This window comes from Carassius gibelio, chromosome B9 (genome assembly GCF_023724105.1).
Source record: "Carassius gibelio isolate Cgi1373 ecotype wild population from Czech Republic chromosome B9, carGib1.2-hapl.c, whole genome shotgun sequence".
NCBI lineage: Eukaryota > Metazoa > Chordata > Actinopteri > Cypriniformes > Cyprinidae > Carassius > Carassius gibelio.
This window is the reverse complement of record NC_068404.1, coordinates 26712291-26727260: the sequence shown is the minus strand read 5'-3', so window position 1 is coordinate 26727260 and position 14970 is coordinate 26712291. Positions and strand designations below refer to the sequence as shown.

General features: G+C 32.7%; 3 long non-coding RNA genes across 4 annotated transcripts in view; 1 reads left to right on the top strand and 2 right to left on the bottom strand.

The window, feature by feature from the left end:
* LOC127965544 (uncharacterized) overlaps positions 1-14202 on the bottom strand; it is a 29550-nt gene extending 15348 nt beyond the window's left edge. The window contains exons 1-3 of one of the 2 annotated variants that reach the window (XR_008155322.1): positions 14071-14202; positions 13605-13726; positions 12001-12337 (exon numbers count right to left, since the gene is read on the bottom strand). This is a non-coding gene — a long non-coding RNA (uncharacterized LOC127965544). Of the gene's footprint in view, positions 1-12000; positions 12338-13604; positions 13727-14070 lie in introns of those variants that run through there. The other variant, XR_008155323.1, reaches the window with a different exon arrangement.
* Positions 3110-5238, top strand: LOC127965545 (uncharacterized). The gene is made up of 4 exons (XR_008155324.1): positions 3110-3258; positions 4259-4374; positions 4516-4600; positions 5109-5238. It is a non-coding gene; the product is annotated as an uncharacterized LOC127965545 (long non-coding RNA).
* On the bottom strand, positions 7839-9337 carry LOC127965547 (uncharacterized). Its single transcript, XR_008155325.1, has 3 exons — positions 9182-9337; positions 8856-9016; positions 7839-8469 (listed from the first exon to the last, which is right to left on the bottom strand). It is a non-coding gene; the product is annotated as an uncharacterized LOC127965547 (long non-coding RNA).
* Positions 14203-14970: the final 768 nt, after the last annotated feature.

Genomic DNA, 14970 nt, shown 5'->3' with positions numbered 1-14970 from the left:
CTCTTAAACAGCTGAATTTACATGTAAAGCAAAAACTCATAAGATATTAGATCTCATATCTTTATAGTCTGTTTTGTCTTAATGCAATGACAGTTTTTTCCTCTTGTTTCAAGTATAAAGGAAAAAAAACAAGTGCAAAACAAAATTAACTCATATTAAAAAATACATATTCACAAAACAATACTTGCTGTAACTTATCTAGTGTTGCTTTTCATGTAGTGTAACTGGAAAACAAGACCTAATTTTGCACGTCATGTTATCCGTGTCAGCAGTGCAGGTTCATATTTGATGCACTTTCCTTGCTAACTCACTGACAGTTTTTCCTCTCCAAAGCTCCACATATTGTGCGTGGTCCTTCATATCAGATGAAACGTACGCCTCAGCAGATTCCCACCGGTACGACGCTGCACTGGATCAGCCTCTTTTTATTATTAATGTGGGTTGCTGTGTATTTATATAAGGCATATACTTGTTCCTACAAACTGGACTGAACAAATTGAGGTTAGTAAAGGTACAGCTAGAATGTTTATCCATTTCTGAGAGATTTGACCAGAAAACCCTATATTAAAGTGAGATTCAAAAGTACTCTTGGATCTTGTTTTGCCATGAGGAGGATACATTATGAGCAGAAATGTGCTTTTACAGCTTAAAAAGAAGCTGATGGGTTGACAAGAGAACATGAAGCTCTCTTCAGCTTGAGAAAAATATGCAAATCTGTACAGAGAAGGAAAAACAAAAGATAAATATGATGGTTAACTGGCTATAGGGAAAAGCAATTAACAGGTATTTTTGTGAGCTGATGAGGAAATTTTAACACCAACATGGAGGGCCAGCACATCCAACAACATACTTTAAAGAAATTCCAATAAATAAATCAATCAAACAACAACCACAATAATAATTTAGCAAAAGCTCCACTCTTATTTTTTTACATTTTTAATATAAAGATAAATAAATATTTGGCTTCAATATTGTCTATTTGAATACATATTAAACATTTTAAAATGGGTATAATTCTTTAATATTTAGACAGTTTTGAAGGCTTTAGAGCAAATTGAAGTATTGTAGAAATAAACCTGCTCCTTAACTATGGTGTTGTACTCTTCCAAAGGAGATATTTTTCACAGCGATGCCACAGAGGAAAAAGTTTTGGTTCCACAAAGAACCTTTCAGTTCACAGTTCTTAAAAGAGACATTTTTTTTTCCTAGTGTGAAGAACACTTTAATAATCGAAAGAACCTTTTTTCACTGTAAAGAACCGTTTGTGCAATGAAAAGGTTTTGTGGATGGTAATGGTTTTTTGTGGAACCATTGATGCCAATAAAGCTTTATTTTATAATATGTTAAATAAAGTTAATTCAATAAGTGTAATACAAGTTGTGTAACTTAAATAGATGTATTCTACTAAATATTAACATGACTGAATCATTATATTAATAATTTTATAACTTATTTATATATGTGTGTATACATACAATAAAATAAAAGCTACACTGACAGATTTCTTTCGCCTTGAATTCTTAAAGAAGTTTCTGCAACACACCTTATCCAGATTCAACCTTAAAAGGCAACATTTTAATTATTTTAAATTTAATGAGAAAAAAGAAACTAGCTGATTAGTGAAGATTCATTTAAACCTAGCAATGAAGTATTTTATTTAAGCTTTTCTTAAAGCGATTAAACTGACGTTTAGGTCAGTCTTACTGGTGGATTTGCATTTGAGTCATAAACAGATTGAGCAGGCCGTATGCAAAGTTAAATGAGGAGAAGGACATTCAGTCACTGGTCCAGGACGTCAGCGCTACAGTGGATGAAAACAAAGCTGAATTCTTCATGGCTGACTACTTTGTAAGTCTTTTGAGTTTACAACATGAATTTGTGTGTTGCAGAATTGATATGAAATGGGTTGCTGTTTATGATATGCATTTATAGAGGAGGAAGAAGGAAAAACAGTCATGGGAAAAGACAAAAGGAAAATGCCATCAGGACCAAACTTCCAACCCATTCTCACTCCAAAGGCGTCAAAAACCGAAGCATGGTCAAGCGCCCCTAGCGTCACGTTTATGACGCCAAATGTGCCTCTCGGCGTCGACTATCGAAGCACTACGACCTTCATTGCTTTCAGTGGGAAACTTTTGGCGTCAGAATTCGACACGAGGACATGAGATGTTTATCGCTATGAAATCACGTTCAAGAAGTCTCATTCAGCACACATCGCGCGATACTTGCTATCAGTTCCACAGTTTGGGTGAGTAGTCGTATATACGCTCTTTTAATGCCTTTTATCAAATGTATTTTGTCTTCTTTATTAATCAGATTAGTGCCATATGTTTAATCGCTGTACTATATCGGTCATCCGCGGCTGTCTTTGAGTTTCATTGCGTTTAAATAAATGAACACAGCTGCTAATTAGTGTGATTAAACTCTATCTGTCACGTGACGTGCCATAGACCTTCGATCCGTTTTATATTATTATTAATTTCAGGATCAATGATGTAAGTTGTATTTGTAGTAAAATCATGGTAATCACGACACAATAGTAATAAATGAAATGTGAAGTTAAAACACAGTAAATGGGACATTAGTAACTGTAACTGTAGTTTTACTATGATATATTAATAATCAATACAACAATACAATAATCACCAAACCAGCTATGTTTGTATCACTGTAATGTTAGTGTTTTTATGTGCTTTTATATGACAGATATCACAGTAATCATGTGTTCTGTACCATGCTTTTAATACCTTTTAATGTGAATCCAAAAAAAAAAAAAAAATCAAATTAAAAATAAATAATAAAACATGTATTTTTCCATCTTGCAGTTCATTCATATCAGTTTATATATATATATATATATATATATATATATATATATATATATATATATATATATATTTATTTTATATATATATATATATATATATATATATATATATATATATATATATATATATATATATATATTTTTTTTTTTTTTTTTTTCATATATATATATATATATTTTTTATTTATTTATATATATATATATATATATATATATATATATATATATATATATATATATATATAAATATTTTGCTCACAGATCATTATTAACATTCTGTATATAATTCAATTTTATTTTCTCTCCCCTTTTTTATTATTTTTATTTTTAGCTGAAAAGACGTAAAGGCAGTCAGCCCAGTGGTGTTTCTGGAGAGGGATTCCTTCAGAAATGGAGAAGACAGAAAGCTGCGGAGGCAGATATTTGCAGCAGTAAGTCTGTGATAGTTTGTCCCTTTTATCAAAAATTCCTGCTGTTATAATTTGTACAGCATTTGTTGTTTCTTAAACTGTTGCACTGTCCAAATACCCACACTTGCCATCTTTTCACTTGACCACTTGATTACTTATTCGAAGTCTTTCCTGTATTTGGCCTAGTGTTCGAGTGAGCATGATGACCACGAGTGTGTGTCGAACTTTTCATGACCTGATGACTGTGTTTCCCAATCCTGATCCTGGAGAACCCCAGCACTGCACGGTTTTGGTGTCTCTCTTATCTGCCTTGGAGTCTTCACTGATGAGCTGATGAGTTGAATCAGGTGTGTTTGATCAGGGAGACATCTCAAATGTGCAGTGTTGGGGTTCTCCAGGACCAGGATTGGGAGCCACTGCCTTATGGGACACTTATGTGTTTAAAGAGATTTTTAATATCTAATTATCAATATTTCACATACTGTACATTGGACAGCTTTCCATGACCTCTTGTGAGATCTCGGCAAAAAGTCTGACGATTTATTCCAAAACATGATGCATGATGGGATACACTAAGCTTTGTATAGCGCTCCGGAGCAGTATTGGAGAGGTTTAGTGTGTGTTAAGGACGCTGTGCTTTGGCATTATTAAGACCGGGGACAGTCTTGTGCACACACTGTCACGTACACACACTCTCAAGCGGCCAAGACTGCAAGTGTGGGTATCTGGACAGGGTCAAAGTCTTAAAAAAGATCCCTAAACACATCACAGTCTTATTAATCCAGTTTAACACTTGTATGATATTTTACAAGCCCCAGGACGGTCTCATCTGACACTATCAAAAGAATTCATATGACTATAGTTTTTTATAAATTACTTGCTTTCAATAATGGATGCATTTAACATTTAATTATACAGCATCTTTACAGAGGTGTAATGTACAAGCTGCACGTAATTAATAATATGTCCTTCCTTCTGTCTTACAGGATTTTTTCCAGATAATGCTGTTCTTCTTTTTCAGGTCTAAAATATCGAGCTCAACAGCTATTTTAAGAGCCAACCCTCACAAACCTTCCTAAAAACTAAAAGAGCTATTACTGAGTCTCAGCGAATCTTGCCATGATCAGCTCTTCCCAGGTACATTTGTTTAGAATATTTTTTAATCAACATTTACTCATCAAATGCTCTGGTCTGAATCTTACTTTAAATTAACTTAATTATGTTTAATGAGCAATATTAATTGCACAGAGAGTAAGTAGAGATTTTCTTGTTTCACAGAAGAGAAGGAAGACCAAGGAAATGATTTGCTCAGGATGAGGAATGAAGATGGCCATCTTGTGCTCAAACAAACAGAAGTCCTCTGGTATGTGTGTGTTGAAGCAATGTTATACAACATTTTATGATGATCTCTCACAGAACTGGTCATGTCAGCCTTGATTTCGTTTTATACTATTACAATTACAGCATGTTAGCAAAGTGTGACTGGACATTTTTAATATTATGTTTTTAAAAACACACCACCTGTTTTAAAAGCAGACAAGTATCATGAAATTGGTTTAGTTGATATAAACACCAATTGACATTATTTCATTGTTTTGTAAATGTTATGTTATAGATTGTGAATTGATAGTTGATTGGTTTGAAGCCAGGTCTTACACTGCACAGACTAAAACACATTTGTGAGAGAAGTCAGGAACTTTGGAGAAAGATTCTAGAGGGAAAAAACACATTTACTGCAACATTAGATCAGTTCTAGAGTCTCTGAGAACTACACATGCTAATGCAGTCTCATGAGCAAGACCTTTGCCTCTGTAACTTTTTCTTAATTCTTGCAGAATGACATATTTATTGCAGTATTTTTATTTGTACAGATGATCTCATCAGCCAAATGAGGGGTTTTGACCAAGTGATGCTCTTGAAAGGAGAGAAAGAAGAGGATGTGGTAAATTCTCTTCAGAGAAAAAGCTTCTCAAAAGGTCTCAAAACAGCTTGAAGAATGGTAAGTGTACAGTACTACAAGGGTCATAGTTGCTCACCCTGCTAAAATCACACAGAACATAAGCTGAGCTCTCTGTCCATTAAACAACTTGATCTGGATTGTGTGTTTCACTTCAGGTCTGGGATGTTAGGACTGAGAGATCCTCTGGATGAGAACAAGCTACACCACATCAGTGCTGGATATCAACCACAAACTGTTTCCAGACACGAGAGAAGATGATCACGATGGGGAGATGAAACCAGTTTAGATGTGATGATGGGAATCATTATTTTCTGGAACAGTATCACATGTCTTATATGTATCACATGATCTGTATCACAGTTGACTGGATGGGACTGTGTGACTTTTAAGGACATTTCATCACTCATCTGTGTGAACTGATTAATATATGAGGTTAATGTATCTTTGATGATAATTATTTTCATTGAATCTTATTTGTCTTGATGCTACTTTATCAACTTTATAGTCTATGCTTCAATAAAATGAAAATGGTGAATATTGTGTTCTGAAGATTCTTGGTAAATACATCATTTTACTAGGTAGGCTCATATGTTTTTATTTTAGACTTGGAAAAACGACATATTAATTATTGGGATTATTTTTTTATTTAAGACATAAACATTTTTGATCGGATTAATAACATCTGGGACATCAGTACACCAGAAAGTATTTTTTTATATTTTAGTAACAAATATGCACATTTTTTGTGAAATACAGGGAGTTACAAGATTAATTATTCTGCATTACAAGATGGTGCCATGGGCTTTATTGTTACAAACACTTAAGGGATAACTGAGAATGTAGCAGGAATGATCAACGTGGATCTTGTACTGCATTAAAACCAAGAGCACGCACATTACTGATGTCCAGCACATGAGGAGCAAGATACGGGGGTGAGGAGGACATTTTTACACTGATTTCGGCTAATTAGTTATATATAATGCTAATATATATATATATATATATATATATATATAAATTAATATTCTTAGCACTGCATGAATTTGTCCTTGTGTAATAGTGAAGTATCACAATGTGTATACATTGTCCTTGATTACTGCTTTACAGTGGGGAATAGATAATGGCAAGTTGTTGCAGGTTCATCCATTATATTTCTTGCCATTTACTTCAAAAATCAAAGAAATAATCTATTATTTTCATTATTAAATCATTTCTTTCAAATTTTTCCATGTTTCATCAGATGGCCTCACAATGTCCTGTCAAAAGGTATAATAGCCATGATGAATAGAATAGAAAACAGAGGACTGTGAAAACTGTCAGATATAAATGTGACTCAGCTCAGTTTGTTGTTCATGATGAGGAGAATACATATATGTAGGTTTTACTGCCCTGCTACCCCCAGGGGCCCAGTAGCACCCCCCGGAAGAGCCCAAAACTGTACAATTCAAATGGCTGTAAATCAGAGTCCAATTAACATATCAAAGAGAAAATGGGCAGGATTATTACTTATGCTATGCTGATAAAATAATGTTGAGCTCAGTTTTCAGAAATAAGTGGAAAGCTGGCATAAAAGCATTTTAAATATTGCTCACTGTAAAATACCACATTTCAGCCTGCCTCTCAAATATATCACAGATGTTTGCACAATAAACATATTTAGATATCCAGTTTACCTTAAAATAAATAATTTATTTAGTTTCGTTAATAAAAAGTTTTAAACTACATTACCCACAAGCCTCCGTCGTTCTATCTATGGAAAGGCAACACTAGGGGGCTGTTTTTTGTAGTTCATTGAAGTTATGCTTAGGGTTAGGATTAGGATCTCGCTAAAGATGTCATTTTTCTCAAGATAGCAACACTTCATTGTTGACTTAATATATTACTAATGTGATGATAGGAGCAAAACATACTTTTTAACATGATGCGCTGTTTAATATGGGTTAAAAGATAGTCCAACCACAGACTGTCCTGAAAAGTCATAGCCAATGACATCAAAGCTGAGCAGCAGCGTCACACTTCCTTATCCATTTATGACAGATGTCTTTCGTTTTTCGGCTGAAGGGATAGATTCGGTTAACAATAGATTAAGCTTGCTACTTATTAGATTCTGTTTTATTAACGTCTTCACCTTCCTCCGTTGTTCAGCTTGACAAAAATTGGGCAATATTGATGTGCACATGCCCAGCAGTCGCAGTTGTATCCAACAGATAGATTCCTCTCATTAAATATAAGACACATTTTTAAGATTTGTATATTTTTTTTTTGACCAAAGACAAATATATTTACTAATCAAATGACGTGCTTCTAAAATTTACATTGTATATTACATTGTGTTTTAAAGTTAAAATTGTTCACATTTGTGTTTCTGTGATTTACCATTCTCTACCATTTGAACCCTAGGAATAAAAACAGAAATTATAAATTAATGAATGAATGAATGAACAAATAAATACATAAAGCATAATAAACATGCATATTTTTGTAAGGATCTTCCATTATTTATTGATATGTCAAACTCATTTAAAGACAACATGCCCAAATTACTACACTGCATCCTCTGTCACCAAGCTCGTTTTTGCCACCATAAAGAATAAAAAGGCAGTTATGTTGTAAAAATTAACTATTTTCAGTATGCAAATGAAAATGCTTTTATTAAAAAACAAAACAGTAAATACAGTATGTCTTTCAGAGAACACTGGAAAAAGATCAATTTTATTAAAAAAATTAAATTGACCAAAATGTTATACAACACAATGTAAATGTTTCAAACTCACAAAAAAACACCATGAAGACATGCATGTCAAGTGTGCAATATCATCTATAAAACTCTATCAGCACAGCATCAAATAAACACTGATTGTCTGAACAATGGAAGACAGAGAAAGTGTTCAGGAAAACAAACACCTGCTAGCTTTGACATAACATCATGAATTCACTTAATGACTGGAGCTAGGGGATGACTGTGTATGAATATCTCCTTTACTAAAACTCTTAATTAAAGTCTAAAAAGTTCACTGTATGAAGCTTGAAAAAGAGAACAAAATGCTTTATCAATACGAAAAATACTATTTTTAACTATTGTTTTCATCACTGGTTCTGTAATGTATTCATTATGAGCTTATAAATAAAACAAAGTTACATCTGCAAAAATCAAACCACTGCAAAGTCTAATCACTGATCCAGGGACCATATCTGTGTGTGTGGGGGATAAAGAGTTAACGAGGTGAGTCCTTGTGCATGATGGAGAACTGCAGTGTTATCCTCAAACAATCCTGTAAAACAGAAATATTACATTACATTCAACTTACACATTACACTGTGTTTTGTTTAGACCATAAAAGCAGCCTCTGTAAAGATGCTGTAAAATTAAATGTTAAATGCATCCATTATTGAAAGCAAGTAATTAATAACAAGCTATAGTCATATGAATTCTTTTGATAGTGTCAGATGAGACAGTCCTGGGGTTGTACAATATCATACAAGTGTTAAACTGGATTATTAAGACTGTGATGTGTTTAGTACAGTATGTGAAATATTGATAATTAGATATTAAAAATCTCTTTAAACACATAAGTGTCCCATAAGGCAGTGGCTCCCAATTCTGGTCCTGGAGAACCCCAACACTGCACATTTGAGATGTCTCCCTGATCAAACACACCTGATTCAACTCATCAGCTCATCAGTGAAGACTCCAAGGCAGATAAGAGAGACACCAAAACCGTGCAGTGCTGGGGTTCTCCAGGATCAGGATTGGGAAACACAGTCATCAGGTCATGAAAAGTTCGACACACACTCGTGGTCATCATGCTCACTCGAACACTAGGCCAAATACAGGAAAGACTTCGAATAAGTAATCAAGTGGTCAAGTGAAAAGATGGCAAGTGTGGGTATTTGGACAGTGCAACAGTTTAAGAAACAACAAATGCTGTACAAATTATAACAGCAGGAATTTTTGATAAAAGAGACAAACTATCACAGACTTACTGCTGCAAATATCTGCCTCCGCAGCTTTCTGTCTTCTCCATTTCTGAAGGAATCCCTCTCCAGAAACACCACTGGGCTGACTGCCTTTACGTCTTTTCAGCTAAAAATAAAAATAATAAAAAAGGGGAGAGAAAATAAAATTGAATTATATACAGAATGTTAATAATGATCTGTGAGCAAAATATTTATATATATATATATATATATATATATATATATATATATATATATATATATATGAAAATAAATATATATATATATATATATATATATATATATATAATAAATATATATATATATATATATATATATATATATATATATATATATATATATATATATATAAACTGATATGAATGAACTGCAAGATGGAAAAATACATGTTTTATTATTTATTTTTAATTTGATTTTTTTTTTTTGGATTCACATTAAAAGGTATTAAAAGCATGGTACAGAACACATGATTACTGTGATATCTGTCATATAAAAGCACATAAAAACACTAACATTACAGTGATACAAACATAGCTGGTTTGGTGATTATTGTATTGTTGTATTGATTATTAATATACCATAGTAAAACTACAGTTACAGTTACTAATGTCCCATTTACTGTGTTTTAACTTCACATTTAATTCATTACTATTGTGTCGTGATTACCATGATTTTACTACAAATACAACTTACATCATTGATCCTGAAATTAATAATAATATAAAACGGATCGAAGGTCTATGGCACGTCACGTGACAGATAGAGTTTAATCACACTAATTAGCAGCTGTGTTCATTTATTTAAACGCAATGAAACTCAAAGACAGCCGCGGATGACCGATATAATACAGCGATTAAACATATGGCACTAATCTGATTAATAAAGAAGACAGAATACATTTGATAAAAGGCATTAAAAGAGCGTATATACGACTACTCACCCAAACTGTGGAACTGATAGCAAGTATCGCGCGATGTGTGCTGAATGAGACTTCTTGAACGTGATTTCATAGCGATAAACATCTCATGTCCTCGTGTCGAATTCTGACGCCAAAAGTTTCCCACTGAAAGCAATGAAGGTCGTAGTGCTTCGATAGTCGACGCCGAGAGGCACATTTGGCGTCATAAACGTGACGCTAGGGGCGCTTGACCATGCTTCGGTTTTTGACGCCTTTGGAGTGAGAATGGGTTGAAACTTCTGCATCACAAAAACATAAAGTGACAGAGAAGTTTTGGATCTTGTAGATAGGGTCATATCATAAATATTTAAGTTTAAGGAACATGTCAAAAGCACCTATTGGTGTGCAGAAATATGTGACCCTGGACCACAAAACCAGTAATAATGAGATTTATATGTCATCTGAAAGCTGAATAAATAAAAAAGAAAGCTGGGCTGGATACAACTATTTGAAAATCTGGAATCTGAGGATGCAAAGAAAACAAAAAAATCGAATTATTGAGAAAAACACCTTTAAAGTTGTCCAAGTTCTTAGCAGTGCATATTACTAATAAAAACAACAACAACAAATGTTTTATTATATTTTCAGTAGGAAATTTACTAAATATCTTCATGGAACATGATCTTTACTTAATATTCTAATGTTTTTTGGCATAAAAGAAAAATCAATAATTTTGACCAATACAATGTATTTTTGGCTATTTCTACAAATACACCCCAGCGACCTACGACTGCTTTTGTGCTCCAGGTTCACATTTATATAAAAAGGAAGAAACCGTACAGATACTGTAATTCCTAAACACCAGAAGAACTAATCTGAGTGAAAACTGTAGGACGTTCATAAAAACACTGCTTAGACTTTAGGAAACTGAATTTTAAAAAGAATGATATGAGCCCCTTTAAACAGAACTGATCTATTCCTCAGAGATCTTATTAAGTGCTTCTGTCCTGTTTATATTGCTCATTACATGACATTTAGTTCAACACTCACACACAAATCTGGATTTCAGCTTTAGAGAAAATGGCGAAAGTATACACAGAACAGCCAAACTTCTCCAATCAAAAAAACCTGGAGGAAACGGAGCAGTTACTGGATGAGGTCAGATAATACATTTCATTCCAGTGTTTATTAAGAAAATAAATCACTTATTTAGTACTAAAATCATACTTTTTATTTTCATAAAATTATTATCAGCACGCATTTAAAGTATGAACTGGGAATATCTTTTTTATTTTTATTCATTGATCAAGTTATTAACAGCATGCATTTCAAGTGCAAGGTTTTCGGGAGTACTTTTTTTTTTCATTTTATGTTGATAAATGTTTTATCATTATGCCTATTTTATTTTAGCAAAAATTTTATCAGCATGCTTTTTCAGTGCAAAGATTTTGGAGAATTATTTTTTCAGCATGCATTTTGTCAGTATGAAATTTGTGTGTAAACATTGGGAAACATCCTTGGCTGATTCATTTGATCCCATCATGCACTCATGCAATCTTGATACATCCAGGACAGGAAAATGATATAAACATAAGAGTTTTATATCTTATATTTATATAAGAGAATTGAGAAACTAGGTCATCACTAGTTTAGCATAATGTTTTGTTTATGCTGCTCCTTTTAAACAGCCTAAACTATTTGGACTATAATATATGGGTTTCCCTGAGGCTGCTGGGTGGAGAGACAGTATTGCAATTTTAATAAGCACAATTTAGACAAAAAATGTATCTAAACTGGAAATGCTCAATGCTCAATCCATCTATATGTTGAATGAGTCACGCATAACAACACAGACGAGCATCAGAGCACCCCGGTTAACGTAAGCATGTCTGAATCTGAAGAGGATGAGGGTAAACGGCGAGTAAAACATATTTACCTTCGTTTTATTAACACTCAAACTCCTGATTTCATTTTTGGGTGTTGAATCCCCTAAACAGACTCAGAATTCCACTCAGTCGGCAGATGCAAGGCTTTATACAGCCTCACGTCAGAAAGAGAGGATGAGTTAAACATTAGGAAATTCATCTTAATATATAATCCCTCAGCACCTGCTTCCTGTTGACTCTCCCTCTTTAGTCTGGCAGGAGACGTACTGGATATCTTTCAGAAGGACGACAGAGCTGCCTGTTTTCACTGAGATGAAGTCCTCTGAAGCTTAGCTTCAAAAGAGCATGTGATGAAAAGTCACTGATGATTCACTCGTGCTGTAGGTTAAACACACTTCATGAACTGACTGGAAAAAGGACTTTAGAAAACCATTTAAATGAATCATTTCAACAGACTCGTTGACTCCAAAGAACAATTCACTCACGAATCATGCATTAGTATGACTTAAGTAGTTTTACAGTAGACGATCAGATCCTAGCCTAGCTTGTCAGTGATCTATGGCTCTGTCTAAATGCTGCTCCATTTGAAAGCAGGTGATGGTGATATAGCTGGAATCATGGAACCGGACTTGCTGACTAGATGCACATGATCATATCGTTAGATATAACGCCCAGCACTGGTTAATGCACTGTAAGTTGCTTTAGATAAAAGTGTCTGCTAAATGCAGAAATGTGAAAAATGTAATATATAGGCCAGACCATATTGAAACAAATGATATTTTTGGGTGATAATGAGTTGATGAACTAGTTGTCTACACTGAGTGAAAACAGATTCATGAAAACAAGTTCAGTTATAGTGCTAAAATTATGATTATGTATCTATTTAACATCTAGGCCTAATTGTCAATATCATTATGATTTTAATACACTTTTTATTTGGCTATTAAGTTTCTGTAAACCAGTTTAAGTGGTCTATACAAATGAACGGATAAAAATTATAATTCAATAAATTAAGAAAGAAAAAAAAAGTGTTCAAAGTAAATAAAAACTTCCAAGTTGTAAAGATATAATTTACGATATAATTTTTTTTACTGGTAAAATAAATAAATAAATAAAACAAGTAATAATGTATAGCCTAAATGCACTGTAAGTTGCTTTGGATAAAATCGTCTGCATAAATGTAAAAAAGTTTTATATATAGACCAGACCATACTGAAACAAATGGTATTTTTTGGTGATAATGAACTTGTCACGAAGAACTGGTTGTCAACACTAAACTGATTCATGTAAACAAGTTCAGTTTTAGTGCTAAAATTTAGATTATGCATTTAACATCTAGGCCTAATTGTGAATATCAGTATGATTTTAATGCACTTTTTATTTGGCTATTACGTTTCTGTAAATCAGTTTAAACGGTCTATAACTCAATAAATAAAAATAAAAAATAAATAAATAAAAAACAACAACAACAACAACAAAAGTGTTCAAAGCAAATACAAACTTCCAAGTTGTAAAGGTTAAACACACCACAAAATAATGTATTTTTCAGAATCTTTTTGAAATGCATAACAATAACACTTGCACATTCACTGTCACACTGATAGTCTATGGCAAGCGAAAGCAGTCATGTGTGTTCATCTCTCACCCCGGGCGGTCTTCATGTAGTACCTTTGTTCCTGATAGAGCTCTGTCACTCTGTCATTGAGCACTTCTCCCATGGCCTGATCCAGCAGTCTGCTGTTGAACTGATCCACCACATTATAGTCTCTGATAGATGCCATATTGAGGTGCACAACCATCCAAACCAAACAAAGACAGTTCATTACTAACACAACATTAGACAGCTCACACTCTGGGGAGGTTACTGCATATTAGTACTCTTATCTACTCTACTACAATATAAACTACCTAACAATGCAGTCATATATACAACATTTGGCCATGATATAACAATATTTATGTAATCCAGTTTAGCAAAAAAACCAAAATAACGTTAATGTTACAGTTTATATTTTTTAACCTGTTTTTTCTTCAATTTTAGGTAATGAAAACAAGACGATACTGATTAAATGTTATTTTTTACAGTCGCAAAGAACAGTTTAATCACTCACCCGTTTAATGGCGTGAATGCAACTTTTAGTTGTTTTCAAAAATCCGCGCCCGGAACGTCAGGAGCTAAACAGGAAGTGGCGTCAGAGAAACGCGCCGTCACAACTACAAAATAGCGGTATGAAATTAACTTTGCACCATGTTAAAACTGTTTACCAGCATACATAAGAAATTAATTTCGTGCAGTAAATTCTCTTTAAAGACTAAGAATATACTGGTTATATTGTGCGGTGCGTTATTTTCCCTTTAGTGAGTAGTTTGTAATGCTGCGCCATCTGGTGTTTATTTGAGCGCTGGCCGCTGCAGTAATATAATAATAATAATAATAATAATAATAATAATAATAATAATAATAATAATAATAATAATAATAATAATAATAATAATAATAATAATAATAATAAAGTCATTATATAAACATAAATGGCTATTTCCTGAACTTTCATCCGACAAACATGTCTTATTTGACAATCAGGAAAAAGAAATGTTTAGGACCAATCATGTCCTTTTGGAGAACATTTTTGGAAGTATAAGTAAAATGTAATGTCTAGCCTATTTTGCAAATGGACATATTTGTTGTCTATATATATATATATATATATATATATATATATATATATATATATATATATATATATATATATATATATATATATATATATATATACACACACACACACACACACACACACACACACACATATATATATATATATATATATATATATATATATATATATATATATATATATATATATATATATACATATCCATATATTTACATATATATATACATACACATATACATAAATATACATATATATATATATATATATATATATATATATATATATATATATATATATATATATATATATATATATATATATATATATATATAT